Here is a 26,928-nt window from a genome sequence, read left to right on the forward strand (position 1 = left end):
GATTGCTGCATGATCTACGAAAGGTAAATGACCAAATGTGGCTAATGGGAGCGCTGCAACCTGGTATGCCGCTCACCACCATGCTCTCAGATGGATGGCATCTCGCCATCATTGATTTAAAAGACTGCTTTTTTCACTATTCCATTACAACCACAAGACACTGTGCGATTTGCATTTACTTTGCCATCTATCAATAAGGCTGAGCCCGCCCAATGATTTGAGTGGGTGGTCCTTCCGCAGGGAATGCGCAACAGCCCCACCATGTGTCAGCTTTATGTTGCCTGGGCTCTGCAGCCAATCCGAAAGCAGTTTTCTGAGACTGTCATTTATCATTATATGGATGACATCCTATTTTGCCAAGCTTCCCCAATTACAGACAACATGTTGTCTGACATCACAGCTAGATTGTCTACAAAGGGCCTGGTTGTTGCCCCAGAAAAAGTTCAACGCTCAGCTCCTTGGAAGTATTTAGGGTGGATGATAACTGCTGCCATGGTCCAACCACAAAAACCAACTATTAAAACTGCGATCCAAACGCTATCAGATGTCCAACAGTTGACAGGAGAATTACAATGGTTGTGTCCAATTGTTGGATTAACAAATGAGGACCTAGCACCATTTACCGCCCTCTTGAGAGGTACGGATCCAGCCCTTCCTGTAAATTGGACTCCATCTCTTTCTAGTCACTTACAGACTGTGCTACACAAAGTTGCTAATGCAGCCGCTGATCGTACATTCCCCGATATCCCAGTATCCCTGTACACTGGGAATCTTATGAAGGCCCCATTTGCACTCCTGCTCCAAGTACCGACATGGCAAAAAGAAAAAGGGGGAAAACTGGAGCATGAACAGGGACAGGAACTGATGCAGGAAAATCAACGTCTGACGTGCCTGATGAAGACTGAAAAAATGGCTTGCAAAATCTTAGAATGGCTCTTTCCACCTCAAACTGCTCCTCAGAGTGTCTGGCAAAGAATAGAGGTGGTGGCTAAGCTACTTTGAAAAGGCAGGCAGCAATGTAAAGAGGTTTCTGGAAAAGAATCAGCAACAATCGCGATGCCATTGAGAACGGATGCACTAGAGTGGTTACTAGCCAACTTGTCGGAACTGCAGCTTGCATTATTAGGCTTTCCCAGTCAAATTTGGGCTGAAAAGATGAGCCATCCAGCTTTACGCTTCTTGGACCAACAGGAATGGCAGCCATGGCCGAATGTGCAGTCCCGACCATTACCAGAAGCGCAGACAGTGTTTACAGATGCAGGCCGGAAAACACGGCTAGCTGTCTGTGTATGGCAGAAAGATTCTAGCTGGCACCATCATAAGATACAAGGAACAGCAGAAGATTCATTACAAACATTAGAACTACGAGCAGTAATATGGGCCCTCGGGCAGTGGAGAGATGAGGACTTAAATATTGTCTCTGACTCACTATATGTAGTAGGAGTGGTACAACGCATTGAAGATGCACTACTGCATATGCCTAAGAGAAATTTTGGGAAGACTGTTTATTCAGCTCCAACGAACCATAAAGATTCGAACAGCGCCGTGTTGCATTATGCATGTCAGAAGCCATCAAACTACGTTAGGACTAGGGGAAGGCAATGACAGAGCAGACCGACTGGTCATGCTAAGTTCTACTGCTCCTGTGGACTCGTTTGAAATGGCTCGGCAGAGTCACGGCATGTTTCACCAGTCCGCAAAAATGTTGAAGAGACAGTTTCAATTAAGTTGGACAGATGCCCAGGGCATTGTGAAATCATGTGATCAGTGTAGTAGACACTGGTAGTTTAGGACTGGGAGTAAATCAGCAAGGCCTAGTTGCTTGTGAGCTATGGCAAATAGATATTACGCACGTACTGGAATTTGGTCATCAAAAATATGTCCACGTTACTGTAGATACCTTTTCTCACATGATATGGGCAACAGCACAAACAGGGGAATGAGCAATACACGTTATTCGGCACTTGTTAGCATGTTTTGCTGTTTTGGAGGTTCCCCAGACTATAAAGACACACAATGGACCAGCATATGTATGCCAGCATGTGAACAGATTTTTACAACGCTGGGGAGTCAAACATGTAACTGGGATCCCTCATAGCTCTACAAGTCAAGCTATAGTAGAAAGAGCTAATCGAACCCTAAAGGAACTATTAGACAAACAGAAAGATGCAGATGACAGAGATCCGCACAGTCGGTTGTGCAAAGCACTGTTTACTTTGAACTTTTTAAGTTTAGCTAGGAATGCTGAATTACCCCCTACTATGTTGCATTATAGTAAACACGATAAGCTGCAACAATCAGAAATATTTGTTAGATATAAGGATCCAAAAACTGGTCAATGGGAAGGTCCTAGTTCACTCCTTTTTACTGGACAGGGATACTCTTGTGTCTCCACAGCACCTAGACCACAATGGGTACCGAGTAAATGGACTCGGCCAGCAGAGAAAGAAAAGAAAGAAGAGCACGGATCGTCAAGTCCTTGCTGAGACAGCTGGTAGCTGAGACCTCTGGCAAACAATGCCCTCCTGACCCGAGCTGGGTTGTAGAATGCATTTTTGGTCACCAAGGCCCCTTGGGATCATTGGAACTTTCCCAGGACTTGCATGAGTGGCAGGAAAAAGTGTCCTCAGTGTCAGGGAGTAATAGTTATAGAAGTGAGCTGCGGAGTTTGTGGTGCACAATTTGAGAGAGAGACACCAAAGCTTTGGCATGAGGGTGGTTTGTGTGATCATTGCTATAGTGGTACCCTTGGTGCTTTTCATCAAGCAGCACAGGTAGTGTTGGGAATACCTAACCCTATTCCTGATGATTTTGGTGGAGTAGCAGATTGGAGATTTGCGCAAACAGTGTGGGCCATTAAAAAAGGGATATGGCAAGTCTGCATGGTAAAACGCTCTCGCGTGTTGCATGCCTTCTGCTCATGGTGTCAACAAGTGTTGCAGCATCCCCTCAATTAGCTCATCGTATAGACATAAAAAATCCTAAAATTCTAGTCCCAAGCTAGGACAGTATTAACATCCATGTTTATACTGGGAGCAACAGCTGCTAGAGCCATGACCACATTGAAGCAGATAGCATGCTGGACCAAATCAGAATTGAATTTGACTAGCCAAATTTTAGATGAGCTATCAGTGGATATTACCAGTGTTAACCATGCTGTTTTGCAGAACCGTGCTGCGATTGATTTTTGCTTTTAGTACATAACCAAAGGTGTGAAGAGTTTGAAGGAATGTGTTGCATGAACCTGTCTGACCATTCTGGATCCATTCACAAAAATTGCAATTAATGAAGAACAAATTACATGATTTAAAAGAAAGTGATAATGTACTTAGAGATTAGTTAAGTAGCCTTAGGATTACAGGATAGCTGAAGTTTGTTATTAAGCAAGTGTTTGTTATATTATTACTTATAGTGGTAAGATTATTAGTACTAAGTTGTGTAATGCCATGTGTTAAGAATATGTTGCGTAAGATAATATCTAATGCTTAGCTTGTGCAAAAGAAAAAGGGGGAATTGTAGCAGGATTTTTGGAGACAGACACAGAGAGGCCTGACAGTGCTGGGAAAGTTCTGTTGTTTTAGCACTGTCAAGGACGTTGAGCCTGAGAACCAGCTTTTTCCCTCAACAAAATTGAAAAACAAGTAACTGCAAAGGAATGCTTATGCAGATAACACTAGCCAATAGTGAGTAGTAAAATGCCGTGTGAACAGCTTGTGCACTAGAATGATATATGTATATAAGAACCCTGTGTACCCTCAATAAACTGAGCATTCACCACTACTTCTGTGAAGAAGGTGTTTGACTCTGGCTGTTCCCCATGTTTTTGTTTTTGTTTTCGTTTTGTTTTTTTCTTTTCAAAAATCACCTTCACAACACGATAGAGAGAAATAAATATTTCTTCCCCAGGCTTGAGGGTTATAACTTCTGGGAAATCAGAAATTTCTGAGGGCTTGTGGAAGGGGTCTGCAATAATGAGGATATCGAATGGACCATTTGGGGGAGCATGTTTCCCTGTCGGAATTTTATAAACTCTATCTTCTTCAAATTGAACAGACAGATTGTTTACCAATTGGTTCCCACTTGTACCTCAGCGTAAAACAGGTCTATTTCATTTTGACGGGCACCTCGGGAGATAGTATTGGGGGCCCATGGGGTAACTAATCTTTTTTCTCCTTGCTCAAGGTACCGGTGGGATGAGCGAAACAGGATGGCCGAGCATTTGGTGCCATCGCGCGGGGCTGTCCCGCACTCTGCTGATCATTTCCTGACCACCACCATGCACAGGGGTTGGCACGCAGCCACTGATGGTCATGTGAAGCGGCTCTCTCTCCCCCTCGGAGTCCATGCTCCATTTTAGCCTCGGCTAGCTTGAGAGTGAGCCCACATCAGAAGGAAACTTCTTTCACCAGGGTCCCTAAAGCTACCCAGAGAGGCTGCTGGAACCTTTTTCCTTAGAGAGTACAGGAGACCGTCCATGGCAAAAGGCACAGAGCCTGCTCTCTGTCTGGGGGGATATCATGGCTTTATTCTTAGGGGTCCTGCCCCCGCTGGCCTGAGCTCAGTACGGAGCTCTGTTCCCATCCCCGCCGGTGCCACAGAGACCAAGCCCCTGGCTGTCCCAGAGCTTTTTCCCAGGGGGGGCAGGCCTAGAGGCAGGGACAAGCCACTACCCAATCAGGGATAAGGTGGGAGTGGAACAGAGTTGGGTTACATTCCAGTGTGGGGGATGGGCACAGCCGAGCAGGGACAAACCACATGATACAGTTTCCAAGGGGAACAGGAGAAAACATTACAAACCAAATATAAAAATGAAACACAATATAAACCCAATTAACACACTGTAACATCTCCCTCTTTCTTATTAAATTGAGAAGGAGGAAGGCTCAGTCCGTGGGAGATGTTCACAGTTTGGACCTTGAGTACCTTTAAAGTTGCAGAAGAAAAAAATGACCTTTAGTGCAAACAAACTGTCCAGAAAAACACTGTCAAGGGATAATTAGGAGAGGGTTCGGCACTTTCTCCTCCTCCAGGCAGCACTGGCCACTTGTGGGGCCTCTGCAGGTGGCTTTGCAGTTTTAGGGATGAAAGGTTTCACCCACTCAGCTGGCACCCACTTGAGACCTGAGGGAGTGGACACACAGGTGTACCCACGACCCCAGGTGACCAGATCATGAGGACTTTTTGTTTCTCTGGTCACTGGATCCTTTACTATAACATCCCATGACTTTTTCTGAAAGGCAGAACTGGTTAGAGCAGGATTAGTTAATTCAACATTTGCATTTTCCAGTTTTTTCTCCCCCCCTCCTTGGACTTTCCCCATTTATGTCAGCACGCTGGGCAAGCTGGCACTCAGCTTTTAGTTTTTTGAAAAATTCCTTTCAGGCCCCCGAGATCCCCCCACCTCCATCATCCCAAAAGTCCGGTAATTTTCTTTTAAGGGCATTGAGATGCCCAATGTCCAGCCTGATTGCACAGGAGACACATTGTTTTTCTTTTGGGTGGTGGCCGTGTCACAGACACAGGAGGCACGGTGTCTACAGCAGCAGCTTTTTGTGGTGGCTTGACTCTGGAACTGGGGCTTTGGTGAGCTGTTATGAAGGGAACCTTCCTGGCACACACCTGGAGCATGTCATCTAAGGTTGGAGCCGGTTCCATGGGCAGGCTGAGGATGGCTGCCTTGCACTGTTCGTTTGCATCGGCCAGAGCTATTTCTTCCAGGACCTGTTCCTGGGCTCCTTCCTCCTTAACCTGTAACTCAATAGTACTGGTTAATCACTCCACAAATGTTACAAAAGGTTCTGATGGAAGCAAAGGAATTTCCCGAGCCTGCTTGAGGGCTGAGACCCATTCACCATCACCACATAGATGTTCGAATCGAATTGGCAAATTATTATTCTCAACAGCCATTTCAGGATTTTGCCAAAGCTCCGGAAGTAAATCTCTTTGGAGGTCAAAGGGAACTGTAGGATTCCTGGCTAAACTTGCTTTTAAAAGGTTGCAGAAGTATCCACTTTCATATCCAAAATTGATCTGAGCTTTGCATAAATCCTGAATCGCTTGTTGGGGGAAGGGGTCCCAATTACTGTGGACAACACCTCCCCTTTTTGGACCGTCAATATGTGACAGGGATGGCAGAAAAGCTGGGATAACTTCCTGCTTCCGGGTTCCCGGCTCCCCCTCCTCCCCTCTGGGGCATGGGAACTAGGATTGTGGGCAGGGAAACCGTGGGAACCAGGGGCAGGGAGAGGCTGGAGGCTTGAGTCAGATGGGGCAGAGTCGGAGGGTGGAGGTTTGAGGATAGGGGGCGGAGTCAGAGGAGAGGGCAGTGCCAGGGGCAGAGCCAAAGGGAAGGAGGGGTCTGGGGAGAGGAAGGGCTTGCGAAAGGGATTGTGGGAAGAAGGGACAGACAAGGGGAGAGGCTCCTTGTGGCTCGAGAGCACATGGCTTCGGCCATTTATGGTAACAAAGGGGTCTCCTCCATCTTGTGATCCCCCCCACAGAACTGAGACCAGCTTGGGGATCACTAAGATGGGGCTTTTGAGCACTCAAACTGTCTGCAAAAGTACAAACTGGGGAAAATCCACAAAGAACTGGATTTTTTTCCTTTTCATTTTGCTTTTGCAATGCAAACTTAATTTTTAAGCTATAAAAAGTAAAATTTGCATTTTCTTTATTATTAGGGGAGCCAGATTCAGCTATTTTATTTGCAACAGTGTCCCAAAATTCCGGGAAGCTTATTTGTTCTAATGATACATGTGGAAACTGAGAAAACAACCACCAAATTAATTTTTTCAACTGTTTCTTTGAACAATGGGTCCCCCCATCATCCAAGGCATTTAAAATTTGATAATAGACACTTTTTTGAGACACAGACAGCCTAGCACCCATTTCTGGCTCAGATTTTAAGTTTCTGTGTCCCCTTTAACTGTGACTGGGAAACTGAAAGTTAAAAAGCCCTTGCTGGATAGAAAAAAAAAAAAAAAAAGCCAGAGGGGAAACAGTTACCTTTTCCACCCCCCCCCCCCCCCCCCACGCAGCCGAAACCAAATGTGCTATTAAAGCATCCTGAAGGTTTACTCTGAAAGCAAAAACCTTCCCCCAAAGGAAAAAACCCTTTTCCATGAGGAACATCGCCTCTGAATAAAATTTTTCCTTAGATATCCCAAAGTGGTACTCAACAAAAATCCAGTGTGCAGACAAATCTTTCCTTTCTTTCCCAATCACTCATTTTGCCTGAGACTGACCCTTTTGGTGCAAAAAGAGCTTCCAGTCTTGGTTCCCTGGGTCGCCTTTCCATGAACATGTGGTCACCTTCTCTGGGAGCAGCCTGCCATTCAGGGGGCTTCTTCGCAGCACTCTGATGGGTTTTTTAAGTCCAAAGGAGAAAACTACAGCCCTGGCCTGTGGAATCCTGTGTTTCGGAGACTCCACAGCAAACGCCAAGCCTGACAGGTTGGTCTCTGCATGGGTGGGCTACGTTTCGGGACTCATGTGCCTGCGTGAGGTTCCTCAGCCACGTGCTCCACGTGTGGTTCTTCCAGCTTTCTGGGAGCCCCTTGAGGCTTTGAGCCCCATGTGTGACGCCAGCTGAAGCGGCTCTCCCCCTCAAAGCCCATGCTCCATTTTAGCCTCGGCTAGCTTGAGAGAGAGCCCATACCAGAAGGACACTTCCTTCACCAGGGTCCTTAAAGCTACCCAGAGAGGCTGCTGGAACCTTTTTCCTTAGAGAGTACAGGAGACCATCCATGGCAAAAGGCACAGAGCCTGCTCTCTGTCTGGGGGGATATCATGGCTTTATTCTTAGGGGTCCTGCCCCCGCCGGCCTGAGCTCAGTACGGAGCTCTGTTCCCATCCCCACCGGTGCCACAGAGACCAAGCCCCCGGCTGTCCCAGAGCTTTTTCCCAGGGGGGGCAGGCCTAGAGGCAGGGACAAGCCACTACCCAATCAGGGATAAGGTGGGAGTGGAACAGAGTTGGGTTACATTCCAGTGTGGGGGATGGGCACAGCTGAGCAGGGACAAACCACATGATACAGTTTCCAAGGGGAACAGGAGAAAACATTACAAACCAAATATAAAAATGAAACACAATATAAACCAAATTAACACACTGTAACAGTCATGCCTATTGTCTTGGATCCCAGGCAATTGTTCTGGGCAATCCTTTATAAAATGTCCAATTTCACCACAGTGAAAGCAACTTTGATTTTCTTTGGCTGATACTACAACAAAGGCACCTGAAACTCCTTCAGCTATACCTTTAGCAACAGCCTGAGCAACTGTGTTTTCTGTAGAGGAGTGTTTAACACATGCTTCTATCATTTGATCAATGGTGGGCTCAGGTTCAAAGGGCAAAGACCGCAATATTGTTTAGTTTCTGTGTTGGCATTCATAAGAGCCAATTTTGTTAACATCTCTTTTCTTGCTTCTTTGCTCTCTATTTGCTTCTCAAGGGCTACCTTGAGGCTGTCAATAAATTTGATAAAGCTTTCATCAACCCCTTGCTTGATGGCAGTAAAGCCTTGAGTTGGAACTGAATCATCTGGAGTCAGGTGAAGTGATGTTTTTGCAGCTATGGAAATATCTAAAAGTTCAGCCTCTGGGATATTTGTCTCATCATTGGGTTTGAGAAAGTTACTTTCTCTGGCTATTTGTTCTAAGGTTAAATGCTGTTTATTTGGATCATTTGCATAGGTGGTTAGCAGTGTGGTATGGTGTTTTTCCCATTGTCTCTCCCACAACGTATTCTGCTAGGGAAAGCAGGCAACTAATTATGTTTTTAATATCATGTGGAATTAGTGTGTGCACAGAGAAGGTAGCTTCCAAAAGGTTTTTCAAGAAATGAGATCCCCGCCCATGTTCCTTTGCTGCTTTGCACAGCTCCTTTAATTGCCCATATGGGACTGGCTCCCAGGTGGCATGGTGTCCCTGTCCTCCTCCCCCATTTAAATCTGACAGGAAAGGCAGTGATTTTATCAGCTAATTCCCAGTCTCCCTCCTGTGTGACTTTCCTTAAGGTCTTAGCCTAGTGATCCTTACACTCGTAATCAGAGCTAGAGGAGTCACTGCTCTCATCCTCCGAGGAGGATGGAGGATGCCTGCTGACAGGGCATGACTGCTTGGAGCATACCGGAGATACCTGATATTGTGTGGCAGCGGAGACCAAGATGGCCTCCTTCCATTTTCTACCACCACCACTCCCAGTCCCGATGTTGTGGAAACCGGAAGTGGGTTGACCTTCAGGGGCAGAGCTGACCGAAGGGGAGGCACAGGGGGTGGGACACAGGATGGAGGGAGTGTTTCCAACATCAGGGGCATTTGGTGGGCACATGCACGATGGTGTACATGGGAAAGGGCAGAGGAGGAATGGAAGGGTGGCCATTTTGGGTTTGAAGGATGGGAAAACATGGGCTGAGGGAAGACAAAATGGCAGGGCTGGCCACATTGCTGGTGCCATTTTGGGGACATAGAACTTGTGAACTAGGAACTTGTGGAGAGGGTAAACTCAGGTAATTGGGTATAGGTAGGCGGTTGAGGGGAAGGTCCAGCACAGCGTGGCCAGTGCTGCCCTGGTGAGGGGAGAAAGGGGGTCGGGAGATGTCTGGGAGACGGTGGCAACTTGGCACAGAGTCAGAGGAACTGTCTGCTGACCCACTCTCAGGCAGGGAAAAGGGTTTAGGGACACGAGGGGAGGGAAAAGGGGAAACGGTCTTTAATGGGGGCCCATTATCATTTCCCAAAGCACCCGAATTTTTCCCCAAACCAATTCCCTCCTTTTCAAAAGATTTAACTGTTAACTGAAACAACAGGAAAAATTTAGCAATAGAAAGATCCCCATTTAAATGCATGACATTCAACTGCTTCCACACGTTGTCCCAAAAGGAGTCAGAAAGGACTGAATTGGGGTTTGTGTCAGGAAAAAACTCAAACACCCAATGAATGAAATGTTTCAGGTCCCCTTTATGAAACTTAAAATCTCCCACAACAAGGGTATTTCAAACTTGGATATAAACACCTTGCTCAGATGGGGTGAGAGATGGTCTGCTAAGCTTGTTCCCCATACCAAAATTTCCACTCCCCACTCAGCAGTAAAAGGAAAAAAACAAATAAAAGACCTAAAAGAGGAGGGACAGGGCCTTGAAAACGTTCAGTTTTGCTTTGCCCAAAGGCACTGACTGGGTCAACTGAAGACTGCTGAGGAGTGGTCACCCGAACTGGTCGGTCCTTGTCCGATGGTCTTGAGGGTCCTGATCGATGCCCTGTGGTTAGCACATGCTAAAACGCAGGTGGTTCCCCTTGGGGAAGTGGCTACCCAAGAGCGGCTTGAAGTCCAGCAGCCAGAGCTGGCTGGAGACACTTCTTGAGGGGAAACTGAGGCGTTTGCCTCACGTCGGGCACCACTTCTTGTCACGGTCTGGTCATGAAGGTGCTGCGATCTTCCTCGCTAGAAGCATCTTTAAAAAGGCTCCTAGATTGACAGAGGCATGGGCACTCTCAGGCGGAGAGTGATTCAGCTCTTTGTGCACCCTTAGGTGCAAAGAGATTTCGCTCTTTGGTGCACTGTCAAATGCAAAGTGATTTGCTCTCTAGTACACTCTCAGGCAGAGAGATTTGCTCTTTGAGGAGCTGCCACCCTGGGTGACACAGGAGTAAAAGCGAGACGAGGTCTTTCCAATCTCCAGGAAGTCTTCTTTATTCCACAGGTCCAGAGCAGAAAAGAGCCCAAGAGCCTAAGGCAAGTGGGATTATATAGGGTAGCTAGGGGTAGGGTTTCACAAATTGGCAAATGGGGAGAGGAATTGGGAAAGGGTCCAATCAGGGGAAGGATCTAAAATGGACCAGTCGGCTGGGGTAATAAAGAACCAATGGGGTCTTACTGATTAACACATTTCTTCACCATAACATAGAGAGCTGTTTGCCAGGGTTTCTCCTTTAGGGGGTTGTCCTGGTTTGGGGACAAATTTGGGAGAAAACCCCTGTATAGGATCCCTCTAAGGAAGCAAACCCAAGTGGCCCCTCCCTCCAACCGGTCCGGTAAAAAAAAAACCTCTTTGGAGAAAAGTGGAAAAAACTATTTTACTAAACAAATGAAGTGCATACAAGTATAAAGGATGAATAATATGAAACAATAAAACCTCTCCTTCTGAAGTGAGATGGCAAATTGAGAAAGTTCTTGCCGTGGGTGTAGCTCGGCTCTCTCTCGGACTCTCCTCAGTCCCAGTCTCTCCGGCGCTGCTGGAAAATGCCGAGGTCCAGGCCCCGGTGGGCTGCAGGTGCAGCCCCCAGTGCTCCCCTGGGTTTTCAGTCCAGAGCAGGTTTAAACAGTTCCAAGAAAAAGGAAAAAAAAACAGTCCAGGGAACTTCTCTGCCCTAGCTAGCTGAAACTAACTAAAAGCAAAAAAAGATCTCTGTCCTGCAGTCTCTCCAAGCCTCCGCTGAACACCCCGTCCGCAGAAGAATGTGGAGGAGTCAGGCAGTTTTCTCAAAACAAACTCCGTGCTTCTCCTTGCTCTTAGAACCAGTCTTAAAGGCACAGGACTCAATATACAGCACAAACAGAACAGACGATTGGGGATACAAGCATCATAAAGTTACCCTAGGACAGGGGTGTATTGGTTTCATGTTCACTAAATTCTGATCTTGGTACTCACTCTTTTTCTGTGGGAGAGAGACTAGGAGAAAAGCACAGCAGGCTTAACCTTAAAAATGAACAAATAGTTTTATTAACACACACTAAAAGAATAGAAAAAGAAAGTTGGGAAAAAACCTAAAACAAAATAGAATGAAACTTCAAAAACACTCTTCCCTCCCCTCACAAACTGTTCACTTTCTTACAAAACAACATAAAGAGACAAAACTTGTAATTTTCAGTCAGTTTCACTATCTGACAATAGTCTTTCATCAATTCTTTAGGGGAAGAGTTTCTCTTAGAGTCATGGATCCCACTGACAACCTAGAACAGTTCTCTTGTGGGTTTTTTAACTGTCACAAAAACAACCGCCTAGAGAAACCTGCCTTTGTGACCCCTCCCATTATCAGGTTCCCAAGCTGCTTATGGGTCATGGGTCTTAGACTTTTGCATAATGGGGTGTCACCTCTTAAAGATGAATAACTCTAAAGCAAAGGATTCTTCATCTCAAAGTACAGAGATATCTTATCACTTCTTCACTGGCACAGAGGGCTTCTCATCTCTATCTCTGTTTAAGCATCTTATAGGATTAATATTACTTAGTCCATCACAAACACCTTTGCTCAAATCCACACACAAATCTAAACAATCATCTCCCCAAATGCATATCTTTCCTATGATTTAAAGGAATAATCTAAATATAGAGTTCATTTCTGTGGCTCAAGTAAGAATGGAACAACCAACTCTTCCACCCTTGTCCCAATAGTCTTTTCACTCTCACTCTACTGACTTCATGCTGTTTTCTTCTTTATGTTCACTCTGTCTTTTTCTTTTCTCTCTCAGAGAAGGGCCAAGCTCTGGAAGCTTCATGTTGCCAGGAAAAGGTTAAATCTGCCCAGCGTCTTTGTCTCTCCCTCTGTAGCTCGTACTATTAGATGTTCAAGGCTGCGCTGGTGAGGGAGGAAGAACTCACACAGAAAGATCAGAGATCAGAGCACCCAGGCAGCCCGGAATCACAAAAAAAAAAAAAAACTAGGCAGGATCATAAATGCCTTCTCAGCCCACCCCTCAGTGTAAATCGGGGCGGACTCAGCCTAAATGGTGCCCATAGCTCTTATCAGGGGCCCGGCAGAGATCTCTCCCTGCTCCAGGGAAGTTTAGAGAAAGTAGTTGTTGTAAAGCAGCAACCTCTCCTTTCCCCCCCCCCCCAACCTGGGAGCCAATAGAATCCGGCCAGGCCTCAGGCCAGCTCCCCCCCAAAAGGGGGGAGCAGCAGGCCCAACTCGATGTTACCTGTCTCTCTCTCGCTAAAAGAAAGAAGGAAAAGACCCCACCTACAAGAAATCAAGGGGTTTTATATGGTACTTCCCAAAGTCATAGCCAAGAATTTTCAGTGGTCAAAACAGGTGCCAGTATTCCAACTAACCCTCTGATAGGTCCCTGTCCTTTCTAAAGCAGTTCCCAGGTCCTGACCCGGAGAATCATTCTACATTCCTCTATAACTAAAAAACTAAACTGTACTAACCCATGACAGGGGGTTGTATTTATAATCTGTCTGGCCTAAGTGCTCCCTTCCTAAGGGGGTGTGTTTATATTATTGTCTGGCTTCTCTCCAGGGGAGTATGTTTGTATTAACACTGTCTGCCTTAACAGCCTCCACATTAAGTCAAAAGGCAGTGAAATAAAAAGGAAAATTTTGGGCAGATTCTTGGTAATGATGCCTGTTCCTGAGTCCTTAAAGCTTTGAAGGTCACTAAAAATACTGATACTTTGCCTTCACAGTCATAAAAATAAAAATAATCTTTTCCCTATAAAAGGCCAGGCAGTAAAGCAGATGGAAGCAAGAAGTATTACAACTCAGTGTTAGCCAGAAGGAACAGCTGAGACTAATCAGCTTTCAGCTTTTCACAGCCAGGCCAGGCTGTGCCCAGCTGGGGATGGCACAGCAGGGACAGCCCTGTGCTGGGTAAGTGCAGAACTTGGGAAAAGCTGGGCAGAGCTTTTGTACTGTATGTAGGACAAAAGATTTGGGCAAGTTCTGTGTCCCCATATGTGGTTGTCAAGACAGCCACGACACTCAGAGTGCTTAATTAAAAACTTCAGAAGGTGTAGAAATAGCTTCCTCCTGCTGCTGAGGACTCCAGGACGGTGTAGATGAATGTAGACGAGAGATCTCTGAAGTTAGGTTTTAGAAGATGAGGTTTATTGTGAGGGATGTGGAGGCCTTGCTCTGAGCTGCTAGGCTGCAGCTCGTGGCAAGGCCTAGGAAAGTGGGGGAAGGGAGAAGTAGGGAGAGGAAATTCCAAGAGAGGAAAGTCCTCGGGGAAGGGTGCAAGCAAAAAGAGAGCAAAGAGCAAAGAGACCGTCCAGCCCCCTTGGGACCCCTTATCAGGGGTCTTCAAGGTGGGCTGGAACAAGCCTTGGGCCAATGGGGTTACAGATACCTGATACTTCAGGGGAGGGGTACAGGTGTGGGATGAACCATACATTGAGGGGTGAGACAGAACATTCCATTTGACCTCTGGGTCTGGCTGCAGGTAACTTTCAGATGGTCACATAACTGTTTTCCCAGAGATCCAGTATCTAATACATCTCAAACATCAAAACTTACTTTCAATTCTATCTCACTTACAGGTTTCTCATTCTCAGAATCTAAGCAATCATATTTATAGGGCTTTCTGGCTTCATCCTCCCCAACAAGAAGGCTTTAAGTATCAGCACCTTGTTATCTAAAAGTCTCTCATACCTTTTCTCTGTTGCAATCCCACAGGCAGCTCCACACAGCTCTCAGGGTCTGTCCATTTATGGCAGCAGCTAGTCTGTAGACTCAGTGCCTCAGCTCTTCTTCTCTCTTCCTTCTGCAGTTCCAGCTCACTCCTTCCTGTCCCTAGCATGGCCAACTAACCCTGTCTGTCCCTCATACAGCATCTTACCCTCTCTGTCCCTCTCACAACCTCCTGTCCCTTCCTCCTTGTGAAAAACGCCAATCACTTGTTTTTAAAATTTTGGAAGTTTAATAGTAAATAAGATGGTTATAAAAATAGAATTAGAGTAAAAAAATTGAACAATTAGGGTTAGGACAATACGAGACAATAAAAACAAAGTAACAGATGTCTGGGTGCCTTCCCGAGCAAAAAGCACTGGAGAAGGACCCCCGTTAACAAAGGATTATCTCTTAAAAGCAATAGCCTGTTGAATATTCATACATTTCATACATAATGCATAAATTCCATTCAAACAAAGAATTGTCTCTGGTTAGTATCACTTTTTTCCTTTAATCTCTATGGCGTCTTCAGGGCTGAGCAAGGCAGGAGAAGTTGGTCTCTTCTGATAAGGAAGTAGTAAATTCTTTTTTCTCTGAAAGATTTACGTTTTCCTGTGGTTGGTACATAAAAACTACATTTTAACTACAAAACTACATTTACCATACTATCAAATTATTAATACAACATTAAGAATCAATACAACATAATACATATAGTAAATATCTTGCGTAGAGCCATATAATATGCACTTTTCACAATCCTCCCTCTTTCTTTTTATAATTAATTTGTCTAGAGCAATATTCATTGTTTTCTAGCCTTCATTATTCGCTCATTATTTTTACAAATTAATCTCGCTTCTTTGAAGGGGTCTTCTATATTATTTTGTTTCTTTAACACCATAATCCTTTGTGGTGTTGTTGTTGTAGGCAACTTTTGGTCAATGTCTATTAATTGCATGCCTTGTACCACACTGGTGATGAGCTGAATGAAACGGGATCAAACAAGGAAGAAATATTAGACCAGCTGTAGCGCATAAAAGGAAGAAGCCTAACTTTTTCCACCATTCTACTCCCAACACGTTATCCCACCAGCTATTATTTAGCATTGAATCCCACTTTTGAACTGATACATGGGCGATTTTTCTGATATCATTGACTATGTCCAGGACGGCATCTCCATTGTCATCTATTTTTAAACAACAATCCGATGTATTGAACTTTCCACAAACACCCCCTTCTTCAGCTAATAGATAATCTAAAGCCAACTTATTCTGATACACAGCCTCTCTTGTTTGGGTTTGTTGTCTTGATAGTAATTCCATTGCCTAACCAGTTTTGTTCGTTATTATCTCTACAGCGGCTTGAAGTCTTATAATATGATTTAGCATATAAATTGGGGTTCAATATCCCCAACTCCCATCTTGTTCCCAGGTGGCTGGCCCATATGTTTCTAGTATGCGTTCAGGGGGCCATTCCTCATCTCCCCATTTTTGGAATCCTCCAATCAATTCTCTTTTGTTTCTCTTTAGATCCTCATAAACTGATATCCCTAAGTGATCCCCATCAGGTCCTGGTAAAAGAAAAAATCTTGGCTGTATAATTCCCAGAGTACAGCTCCCTTTCCACTGAGAGGGGAGTTTTGGGTATGCTCTTTTCCCACATATCCAAAATAAGCCATCTGGAGCTTTCCAATAGTTAAATTTTTGTTGATCTATATTCTACCAAAATTTGGAAATTTCCGGGATGCCATAGTAAGGATTTTTACTTGTATCATTACACTGGAAAAGTTTTGTTTTGTTATCATACTTAAAATTCACTTTTTTTGCTTTTTCTTGGGTCCAATACACAGTTGGTTCTTCTGGGACCCACCATACAGAAGTTCCATTACTAACCTTATATCTTTTACAGGGTGTTTTTCCTACTTCATAAAGGAACCTTTTCCCAGTGCACCAGAGACATTCTTCCCCTATCACTGTTGAGCTTAAAATCCACCCTTCTGGTCTGTTTTCTCCACTTGTACTTGCTTGGTTCCATTTTAGAAGCTCAATTGGGCCTAAGCAGCTGCCTTTCTATGGCCATTCTTCTGACATCAAAGCCCCTCCACAGACCCAACAATTGGTTATGTTAAGTTCCTTACTTATTCTTTCCCCCAATTCTACAAACTGATTTTTACCCATCCTTGAGATATCTATTTCTTTTTCTAATTGCTGTTCAAGTTTGGTATACAAATTGTTGATTGAAATTGGCACAGGTTTAGGTGGTTGTACTGACTTAGCCTTTTTGCTTATCAATTGCTCTTTTACTAAATCTTGTGCTTTGTGCCCAATAATGTAGGTAAAGCAAATCCATCTCTCCTCTTTTGGGCACTGACTTCCCATCCTGCTACTACTTGTTCCTAAGATCTCTGCAATCTAGTACTTTTTCCCTTTATGTATGCAATTGCCTAATTTGGATGGGTTATAACAGTGACTGTTGACATGACTGTGAGAAATGAAAAAAGAACCTTGGTGTCTTTCCATGTACAGCTTTTGGTAACACCTATAGCATGGCCTTGTCGATATCCCAAAAGGGAGAAGACAAAAATTGAGTGACAGAAAAAGGAGTAACAGAGGTCCAGTATGGCTTATACTCCCACCTCCCATGCCTATGGGGTTGCAACCCACAGCAGGTGTATTTGATCTTCTTGGTGGCGAATACAGAGGCCAATCTGGTCTTGCCCTCTATTTCCTTGTCACTTCCTCTTAGCTAATTTCCAGACAAATAATTTCTGACACTCCTTAACTGTCGTTTCCACCGTTCTTCAGGTATCTCCTATTTAACAGGCACTAATAATTCCCATCCACAAAACAAAGTTATTATTTCAGTTTCTTCGAAATCTACCTGGATAGGAGATCGATTTGGCCCTTGACACTTCCTGCAATGAGAGCGTCGCTTGTGTGAACTACAATACTAATTCTTCCCACAATCTAAACATTTACATTTAACCCAGCTAACACGTCTGGTATTTGGGTGGATCAAACAGGGTATTTGGTCTGGCACTGATGGAAGTTGCAACTCCTTTTCTTCTTTGCATAAATCACAGGCTAAGGCATGAATACAAGAGTTCTCTGTCTGAAACAGTCCTGATCCTCCTGTTTGGAGTGGAAGTATTCCTCCCCAAGGAGGGTATCAGAGGTGTCTCAAAGCTTGTCCAGGCGGTACTTGAAACCACTGATATAAGCTTGGCCTTATCTCCCAATTAGGTGTGATCCTGTGTATGTTTCTTGGACCATTTGGGTCTTCCCAGTTCATTACCACCCAGTCCCCGTTTAAGAGTCAATTTTGTATCACCCGGTTCAGATGTAATCGTCTACTCCTTAGGTTCTTCCTTTGATTCTGCTGGCGTGGATCCACCCTCGTTCCTTGGTCCGGATCGCAGCCTCGGTAGTCAGCAATACCTGAAAAGGACCTTCCCATTAAGGAGTTAAAGATTGTTCTTTCCAGGTTTTTACTAGCACCCATTCTCCTGGATGAACATTATGGATTTTAAAGTCTAAGGGTGTGGTTTGAGGGATTATTCTTGTCAACTGTAGGTTTTCAAGAGTTTTCGCAATGGTGTAAACGTATCTTTTAACACTCATTTCCCTTACCTCATAGGTAGCATTTTCATGTTGGGTAGTTAAAAAGGGTAACCCAAACATCATTTCATAGGGTGACACTCCCAGGTCTGACCTGGGTTGTGTTCGGATCCTCAATAAGGCCAAAGGTAGGCATTGTACCCATGACATTTGGGTTTCAACTATCAATTAGGTCAAAGTTCTCTTTAAAGTCTGGTTCATCCTTTCTACATGACCAGAACTCTGTGGATGCCATGGGGTATGCAGCTCCCATTTTATCCCTAAAGACTGAATTATTTGTTGTAACACTTTTGACGTAAAATGCGTTCTTCTGTCTGAGTCTATTCTATTAACTATTCCATATCTGGGAATAATCTGTTCTAAGAGGGTTTTACTTACCATGTTGGCTGAGGCCTTGGTAGTGGGAACTGCTTCTACCCAATGAGTTAGATGGTCTGTCATTACTAATAAATACCTCCATCTTTGTACTTGAGGAAGTTCAGTAAAATCTACTTGGATACTTTGAAATGGTCGAAGAGCTAACTCACGACCTCCTAATGTTGTTTTTCTCATCACCTTTTTGTTTATCCTTTGGCAAGTTATACATTTTTCAGTTACTTGCTTTGCTACTCCAAAAATCCCAATGCATCCATAGTTCCTTAAAAAATGATCACACAAAGCCTGAGTACCCCAGTGGGTTTTCTGATGCATGTCTTCTAGTATTTTTCTAGCCAGTATTTTATTAAGTAATTGTCTTCCATCAGGAAGTTTCCATTTCCCTGATTCAGCCTGTTCTCCTCCTATCTTGTTTAATTTTTTTTCTCTGCTTCACTAAACTTTGGTATTTGGAGTTAATATTAACATAACTCTTTCAGCTCCATTTTCTGCTGCATCCTAAGCTTCCTGATCTGCTAAATTATTTCCTCTTATTTCTGTGGTCACTCCTCTTTGGTGTCCCTTAATGTGTACTATAGCTATTTCTACAGGTAGTTTTAATGCCTCTAAAATCTCTAAAATGAGTCCCTCATGTACTAATCCTTTTCTTCTTGAGTTAAGTAATCCTCTTTCTTCCCAAATTTTTCCAAAAGTATGTACTACTCCAAAAGCATACCTCGAATCAGTATATATAGCCTCTTTTCTTGTGTGCTAAATATTCCAGTGCCTTTTTTAGAGCATATAATTCACAAGTTTGAGCTGACCGGTTTGAAGGTAATTTTCCTTTTTCAATAGTTTGCATGTTTTTTCCATCAACTACTGCATACCCTGACATTCTTTTTCCTTGTAGACATCTGGAGGAACCATCCACATAGATTATTTCCCTTTCTGAAAGGGCTTGTTCTTCAAGATCCCCTCAAACTTTTGTTTGGTATTGGATAATTTCTAAACAATTATGTATTAGGTTATCTGCTGGTTCTCCATATAAGAATTGAGCTGGATTTAAACTCCTGTTTACTTCTAATGTCAGATCATCACTATCTATCAAGATTGCTTCATATTTTAACATTCTGGAGTCTGTCAACCATTTTTCAGCTTTCTGATTTAACACATTTCGAACCGCATGAGGTGTGCACACAATTAGTTTACCTCCAAAAGCAAGTTTACGACTTTCTTCTACCAGGATTGCAGTAGTGGCTATAGCTTGAATGCATACTGGCCAGCCGTGGCTCACTGGGTCCAACATCTTTGATAAATAAGCTACTGGTCTCTACTCCTCCCCACTCCTGGACCAGAACTCCATGAGCTACCCCCTTTTCTACATTCACATACAGATGAAAGGGTTTTTCTAGTGAAGGTAAGCTTAAAGCTGGTATTGAGGCCAGTTTTAACTTCAGTTTTTCTAATTTATCATCATCTTCCTTGGTCCATTTTATATTATCTCCCTCTGTCAACTTTTCATACAAAAATTTTACTGCCTGTGTGTACCCCTCAATCCATAATCTACAATATCCCAATAATCCGAGTAGTTTTCTGATTTCCCTCTTTGAAGAGGGAGGTGGAAGGGATAAAATTCCTGCAGTTCTCTCTGGACTGAACCTTCAACTACCCTTACTTATCAAGCGTCCAAGATATTTTACCTCTGGTTCTACAAATTGCAGTTTCCCTTTTGATACCCTTAATCCTTTTTCTCCCAGAAAATTTAAAAGTTTTATTGTAGCTTCTCTAACTTCAACTTCATCTTCCCCAGATAGTAAAAGATCATCCACATATTGGATAATTTGTATTCCAGGAGGAGTGGAGAAGGCTTGCAGTATTTTTTCTAAAGCTTGCCCAAATAAGTTTGGAGACTCCGTGAACCCCTGCGGTAATTTCTTCCATCTTAATTGCTGCTTTCTTCCAGTTTTTGGATCCTCCCATTCAAAGGCAAAGATATCTCGGCTCTCCTTGGCTAGTGGACAGGCCCAAAAAGCATCTTTAAGATCCACTACACTAAACCACTGATGCTGAGGTGGAACTTTACTTAGAAGTGTATAGGGATTGGGTACCACGGGGTAATGAGACCGAGTTCTTTTGTTAACCTCCGTTAAATCTTGTACTAGTCTATAACTCCCATCAGGCTTCTTTACTGGGAGAATAGGGGTATTATGGGGAGACATGCAAGGTTCTAGTGTCTTGTCTTTTATTAGACCTTCTGTTATTGGCTTCAAACCTTCCCGTCCTTCTAAAGATATGGGGTATTGACGTACACGTATGGGACAATCTTCTCTCTCTATTGTAACACTTATAGGGTCAATATTTAATCCTCCCCTATTTCCTTCCCCAGCCCAAACTTCCTTGTTAATTTTTTTCTTCATCCTCTTGGCCTAATTTTAAAACTTTAGCTGTCATTTTCCCATCTTCTGGTATAACCCCTATTCCTAATTTCACTTGTAAGTCTCTTCCTAGTAAATTGCTACCTGCCTTTGGGACCAATAAGACATCTCCCATCCAAATTTTAGTTTCCCCTTCAATTACTGCATCTTTAATGACTGGAACTGTAAAAGTTTCTCCTTTTGCCCCTGTTACATTTGCAGTATATTTACTCACACTATAACCTTTTGGTACATTTAGCAGGCAGGTTCTTTCTGCCCCTGTATCTACTACAAATTCTAATTCTTCTCCTTGGGGACCCACTTTTAGAGTTATCACAAGCTCTAGATGGTATTTGTCCCCTAAAAATTAGAGCCTTTGACCTCCCTATTCCTCCTCTGTGCTCATCTGTTTGAAGATTTTCAGATCTATTACCTGCTTAGGACAATTTTTCCTATAATGTCCCTCGCCCCCACAGTAAAAGCAGACATTCCTGGAATGCTGCTGAGACTTGGTTTGTATTGGGATTCTGTGCTGGCTTGAAGGCAAAACCAGCGAGAGACTCCAAGTCAGAAAAAAAACAATTTAATAGGAGAGAAAAAAAAAAAAAGGTAAAATAAAATAAAATAAAACATATGCATGCTACCTCCGCTGAGGTGTAGTGACCTGGTTCAGGAACGACACGGCAGCCACACCCAGGCTGCTCGGTCCATCAGCTCACAGACACCAGTGTGGTGGACGGCTAATGGCGTTTATTAACTGGTTACATGGAGTTATAAAACCTCTGTTTGCTACATCACATCCGTCTGCTTACGTTACAAATTAGGTATTGCTTACCTTATCAAGGACACTAACCAACTAAGAGTTGAGGGAGGGGTTCTGTCTGCCCGTACAGCGTGATATCTTCCGACCACCTGTCCCTAATCTCCCACATATGCAATAGTACAAAAGATCACTGACAGAGTCAGAATACAACCTGAAACCATGGTGGTAGCAGTCCAGATGAAGTGGTCTTGTTGAAGCAGTGTTCCTGCAGAAAGGTCTGGTAGCTCTTGTCCTCTGGGAATACAGTGGGTAAAGCTGCCTGTGCTGTCCCAAATCCCAGATTATATCCAGGTGGGAATGCTTGGCTCCTCCCCCTGGGCGGAGCATCTCACAATGGGCTGATATAATTTTAATCAGTCTTGTAATGGGTCCTTGATTGCCTATTAAACAGAGATAGCTCCTGGAGGGAGTTATCTATGAGTCATGCAGGAAGGCATTGATGGGCCATTAACAGAAGATAGTCTGGAGGCAGGGGGCAAGGGAAACAGTGCACAACTTAGTTTCAACATTTCATGTAGATGGTGATAGAATACATACTTTGGGCACATCTTACATTGTAACGCAGGACAGATTCTATTCTTTTCTTTTCCCCTGTCTCTACTAATTTTATCTCTAGAAGTAGTGCCTGTATGTTTTTGATTTTTTTGGAAATTGTTTTCTCGCATGGTGACTGCCATAAGTTTTGCTTTCAGTTTAGCTTTCTCTTCATCTCTTCGGACATAAACTTTCTGAGACTCCTTTAATTAGTCATCTAATGATTTATTATGCCAATCCTCAATTTTTTTCTAATTTTTTTCTAATATCTGGCCAGGCATTAGTAACTGTTGGGGAGGATGAAGCCAAAAAACCCTATAAATATGATTGCCTGTATTCTGAGAATGTGAAACCTGTAGGTGAGATAGAATTGAAAGTAAGTTTTGATGTTTGAGATGTATTAGATACTGGATGTCTGGGAAAACAGTTATGTGACCATCTGAAGGTTACCTGCAGCCACACCCAGGTCAAATGGAATGTTCTGTCTCACCCCCCAATGGTTCATCCCACACCTGTACCCCTCCCCTGAAGTATCAGGTATCTGTAACCCCATTGGCCCAAGCCTTGTTCCAGCCCACCTTGAAGACCCCTGATAAGGGGTCCCAAGGGGGCTGGACGGTCTCTTTGCTTGCACCCTTTCCCGAGGACTTTCCTCTCTTGGAATTTCCTCTCCCTACCTCTCCCTTACCCCACCTTCCTAGGCCTTGCCACGAGCTGCAGCCTGGCAGCTCAGAGCAAGGCCTCACATCCCTTACAATAAACCTCATCTTCTAAAACCTAACTTCAGAGATCTCTCATCTACATTTATCTACACCGTCCTGGAGTCCTCAGCAGCAGCAGGAGGAAGCAATTTCTACAATTGTTGCCCAACGTGGGGCTCGAACCCACGACCCTGAGATTAAGAGTCTCATGCTCTACCGACTGAGCTAGCGGAAGCAATTTCTACAAGTAACAAAGTTAATCCTTAACAAAGCTTTTCCCACATCAGTTTCAGGGTCTGTTCCGGAATATTGTTTCATATTTCTCCTAAGTCTGTCCAACCATTCAGTTGGAGATTCTTCTTTTTCTTGCTGTGCCTCAAAAGCTTTTTTAGCATTTTGCCCTCGGGGTGCTGCCTCTTTTATTCCCTTGATTATTAAATTACGATATTCATTCATGTGTTTCCTCCCTTCTTCATTATATTGACCCCACTCAGGAGGCACACTTGGCATTTTGTTTCCCCAAAGTTTTATTCCAGCTGCTCTGATTAATTGCCTTTCTTCCTGAGAAAATATTATTTTCATTATAGACTGCATCTCTTCCCAAGTATAAATATTCAGACCTAAAAATTGGTCTAATTGTTCAGCTGTGCCTATGGGATCTTCTAAAATTCCTTTGATTTCTTTTTTAAAATTTCTGACCTCAGAAGAAGTCAAAGGGGCATTTACAAACCCTGTTCCACCCCCTCCCATTGGGACTTCTCTTAGTGGAAATAGACTAATTTCTTTATCCCATTTTTGTTTTTTATCCTCTGTCGTCTTTTTCCCGTGTTTTGAGAAAGAATCCAGAGAGGGCTGTCTTTTAAGTGAACTTCTAGTGTTTCGATAAGGCATTTCTAGGGAGAAGTCGTTTCTCTGAGCAGTAGCTGTGGTTACCGAGGGAACGGAGCTCAGGGCAGGAAGGGGGGTGAGGGGAGGGCACAGTGCCGAGGCTCGGTCCTCCAAGGGCGGAGCGTAGGCGGGGCTTGCTGCCGTGACTGGCAGAGGAGGGGGCAGTTCTGGGGGATACCAGAGGGGAGCACGGACAGCCTGCATGGGCCTTATGGCGACTGAGTCAGCGGCTCCCGGCAGAGACAAAGCAGCAGCGGCAGCGCCCAGCGCGGCCGGCACGGGCAGGGCAGCCGGGGATCGGGCAGTGGGGGAAGTGATTTGAGATAGGACGGCTGGGACCGACGGGACCCCCGGCACTGTCGGGGCGGTGGTCTTAGACCACGCGTCAGGAGGGACCCCCGGCACGGCCCTTAGGGCGGCTGTGGACCAGGCGGCCGGAGCAGACAAATTCACCGGCGGGGCCGGGGATGGGGTGTATGTGGGGACCGGCGCAGCTGCCGAGGGCTGCGAGCCGGCACTTGGGACGGGTACGGGGGCAGGCGGGGCTGCTGCGGGCTGCGAGCCCGCACTCGGGACGGGAACTGGGGCAGGCGGGGCTGAAGCGGGACCCGGGACAGGGGGCTCGGCCGCGAACGGCGAGAGCGCGAGCGGGAACGGAGGGGGCAAAACCTGCAAAGGATCCCACTCTTTTTTCTTCTTTTCTTCTGGTTCCCCTCCCTTTTCTTTCCCCTTTTTCTTTTCTTGTTTCATCTCGGGGGTTTCTGATACGTGAAAGATTTTTATTCTCCTAAAATCTCCTGTCCAACATGTGGCATATTCTCTTTCTTCGGGATTAAACTGTTCTTTTGAATTTACAAATATATTTAGAGCCTGACAAATCCAGTTCTCAAAAGAGCCGTATCTGGGCCAATAAACGTGGTCAGATCTTATTTCCTTCTCTGCCCATTCTATCATGCAAAATTGTATCATCTTTTCCTTTTTTTTTGTACAAGGGTTTTTATCCCAGTTAGCTAACATAATGCCGAGAGGGCTATCTTGAGGTATTTCTGTTGGTAATTTTTTACACCCTTTTTTCTTCCTTGTATCCAACTGTCCTAGGGTAACTTTATGATGCCTGTATCCCCAATCGTCTGTTCTGTTTGTGCTGTATATTGAGTCCTGTGCCTTTAAGACTGGTTCTAAGAGCAAGGAGAAGCGCGGAGTTTGTTTTGAGAAAACTGCCTGACTCCTCCACATTCTTCTGCGGACGGGGTGTTCAGCGGAGGCTTGGAGAGACTGCAGGACTGAGATTTTTTTTTTTTTTGCTTTTAGTTAGTTTCAGCTAGCTAGGGCAGAGAATTTTCCTGGACTGTTTTTTTTCCTTTTTCTTGGAACTGTTTAAACCTGCTCTGGACTGAAAACCCAGGGGAGCACTGGGGGCTGCACCTGCGGCCCACCAGGGCCTGGACCTCGGCATTTTCCAACATGCCAGAGGCTGTTCACCTTGAAATGAGTTCCATTGTCTGACTCAATCCTCTCAGGGGTACCATGCCTCCAAAGAACTTGTTTTTCAAGGCCTAGAATGGTGTTACGGGCCGTAGCGTGAGGCACAGGGTAGGTCTCCAGCCATCCTGTGGTGGCCTCTACCATTGTGAGCACGTAGCGCTTGCCTTGGCGGGTTTGGGGAAGGGTGATGTAGTCAATCTGCCAGGCCTCCCCATACTTATACTTGGACCATCGCCCGCCATACCATAGGGGCTTCACCCGCTTGGCCTGCTTGATGGCAGCACACGTCTCACAGTCATGGATAACCTGAGAAATACTGTCCATGGTTAGATCCACCCCTCGGTCTCGGGCCCACTTATAGGTGGCATCTCTGCCCTGATGGCCTGAGGCATCATGGGCCCATCGAGCTAGAAACAACTCTCCCTTGTGTTGCCAATCTAAGTCTATCTTTGACACCTCTATCTTTGCAGCCTGATCTACCTGCTCGTTGTTTTGGTGCTCCTCATTAGCCCGACTCTTGGGGACATGGGCATCTACATGACGGACTTTGACAGGTAGCTTCTCTACCCGAGTGGCAATGTCCTTCGAGGTCCTTTTGGGTTTTCTCCCAAATTTGTCCCAAACCAGGACACCAACTTACTGGTTTTCTGTCCCATTTTTCAAGATTTTATCTATTCGTCCCCCACCTCTGTTTTTCACTTTCTCTTACAACCTAAAGACCACTTACTTCTATCTATGCACACACACAAAAAATCCCTTCTATCCCACACAACTATTCAATACAATACACCTCCCTCCAAGGAGATATAACAATCAACATTACATGTGCTTTCATCCATCTACTCTTACTTAATTTCTCCTTCACTTTTACACACTCTTTCACACCCTTAGGACATGAAGCCAATCCCATATAATATGCACGTTTCACACTCCTCACAGCAGGGCCAGCAGACTCCAACTAACTCTCTACTAGCTAAGAGCAAGGCTGTTCCCACGCTAGGATAATTAACACAGCTGCAATATATCAAGGGCAAGATTGCCTTTAGCACTAACTCTATGTCTCCCCACAATGTCTCCCCACAGGAATTGATTAACTTCTTGAGACAGACCGAAATATGTACTTTGTGCAGTTGCTGTATTGATCCCCTGCTCAGCCCGTTAGTGGTGACAGTGAGGAGTAGGAACTCCTGCAGGCTGTACAGAAAGTTGTACTGGGTATTTAATTTTCAGAGCCCATGGAAAGATCTTGCCATGGGAGGAAATGCCCAAAAATTCAGAAAGGTTTTTTTTTTTTTTTAGTCATATTCCTTTCAAAAAGACATTCTTGAAATCCATTGTAAATTCTTGCTTTTGGTCAGCAGTCATAGAATATTTCTAGCTTTCCCTGGACTTACTCAAATCTGGAGCAGAGAAATACTTAAGTGAGTTTGTTGGGAAGTTTGTGAAAGTGATCACTGGAAAATCTGTAATAAACAAGATAGATCTCATCTCTTCTAGGAAGAAGCCAGTTAACAGTAAAAGAAATCAAACCACAAATAAAGGTTCTTAAGTTTTTAAAGAGGAGATCTTAAAAGAGCAGTGTAATTTGTCCCCAATCTTTCCTATGCTGAAGAAGAGATGAAAAAGAAGAGTTTTTCTTTTATTTTCCAAATATAATAATGCAATAAAAATAGGTCATGCCACTTAGTCTGAATGAGGCCATGGTTTCAAAAAATCAGTG

At 44.4% G+C, this 26,928-nt stretch overlaps 1 protein-coding gene and 1 non-coding gene across 5 annotated transcripts in view; one reads left to right on the plus strand and one right to left on the minus strand.

Annotated features, from left to right (window-relative positions):
* The window catches only part of FGF13 (fibroblast growth factor 13), a 360,807-nt gene that overhangs the window by 273,881 nt on the left and 59,998 nt on the right, over positions 1-26,928 (plus strand). The window lies entirely within an intron of this gene.
* On the minus strand, positions 22,997-23,072 carry TRNAK-CUU (transfer RNA lysine (anticodon CUU)). Its single transcript has one exon. It is a non-coding gene; the product is annotated as a tRNA-Lys (tRNA).

Source organism: Hirundo rustica, chromosome W, assembly GCF_015227805.2.
Source record: "Hirundo rustica isolate bHirRus1 chromosome W, bHirRus1.pri.v3, whole genome shotgun sequence".
In the NCBI taxonomy this organism is placed as follows: Eukaryota; Metazoa; Chordata; class Aves; order Passeriformes; family Hirundinidae; genus Hirundo; species Hirundo rustica.